This window comes from Silene latifolia, chromosome 3 (genome assembly GCF_048544455.1).
Source record: "Silene latifolia isolate original U9 population chromosome 3, ASM4854445v1, whole genome shotgun sequence".
In the NCBI taxonomy this organism is placed as follows: Eukaryota; Viridiplantae; Streptophyta; class Magnoliopsida; order Caryophyllales; family Caryophyllaceae; genus Silene; species Silene latifolia.
The window spans coordinates 111,968,874-111,969,932 of record NC_133528.1 but is presented as its reverse complement, the minus strand read 5'-3'; the positions used below and the strand labels follow the sequence as shown (position 1 = coordinate 111,969,932).

The following is a 1,059-nucleotide window of genomic DNA, read 5'->3' as shown; positions in this document are numbered from 1 at the left end:
TCCGCATTTATCCAATTAGTCGAAAGAAGCCAATTTGGGGGGATGCCTAGTGAAGACCCTCACTCTCACATGGAAACTTTTTGTGACTATTGTGATGCGATTTCACAAACCGGTGTAACTCAAGACCAAATTCGATGGGTCTTATTTCCTTTTTCTCTAATTGGCACCGCAAAACAATGGTTGAAGAGTCTTGATAAAGCTACTCTCGGAATTGACTCTTGGAAGAAATTGGCTCTAACTTTCTACAAAAAGTTCTACCCACCGGAAAAGACTAACATGCTAAGAGCTCAAATTACGGGCTTTAAGCAAAGAGATGAAGAATCTTTTTATGAAGCTTGGGAGCGGTTCAAGGGAATTTGTCGCTCATGTCCTCATCATGGACTTAGCGAGTGATTCTTGGTTCAACAATTTTGGAATGGTCTTTATGAAGACTCAAGAAACATTCTCAACATGGGATCAAATGGTATGTTCACCGAAGTTGACGACAATCAAACTTGAAACAAGATTGAGGAAATGACGGTCCATAATTCACAATATAACAGACCTCGCAAGGCTACTAGAGGAGGAAAGCATGAAGTGGACTCTATTACTAAATTGGGTGCTCAACTTAGTGCTCACATTGATACCATCAACTTGAAGTTCGAGAAAGCTATGGCTAGACTTGAAGAAGCCTTAAAATCACCAAAGCATCATGTTAATGCCATGACGACATCTTCATCAATCCCAAGTGGGATATGTGAGAATTGTGGAACTTTGGGACATGACCAAAGTGAATGTAGGGGAACAAATGAACAAGTGAATGCTTTTCAAGCATACAAGAGTGGTACCCCTTATTCAAATTATTACAATGAAAACACCAAATTCCACCCAAATCTCTCATACAAAAGCCAAAATGTTCAAAACCCTCAACCAACATACACCCCACCTCCCATGAGAAACCAAAATCAAATACCCTTTTACAACCAAAACAGAGGTTACCAAAATCAAACTCCATACAATCAACAAAATGACCAAGGTTTTGATGTTCAAAAAGCGGTCCTCCAAATGCAAAAGAATCAA

The 1,059-nt window shown here is 39.5% G+C and overlaps 1 non-coding gene across 1 annotated transcript; it reads right to left on the bottom strand.

The window, feature by feature from the left end:
• Positions 1-276: 276 nt before the first annotated feature.
• LOC141650473 (small nucleolar RNA R71) lies at positions 277-383 on the bottom strand. The gene has a single exon (XR_012546503.1). It is a non-coding gene; the product is annotated as a small nucleolar RNA R71 (small nucleolar RNA).
• Between the last annotated feature and the right edge of the window lie 676 nt (positions 384-1,059).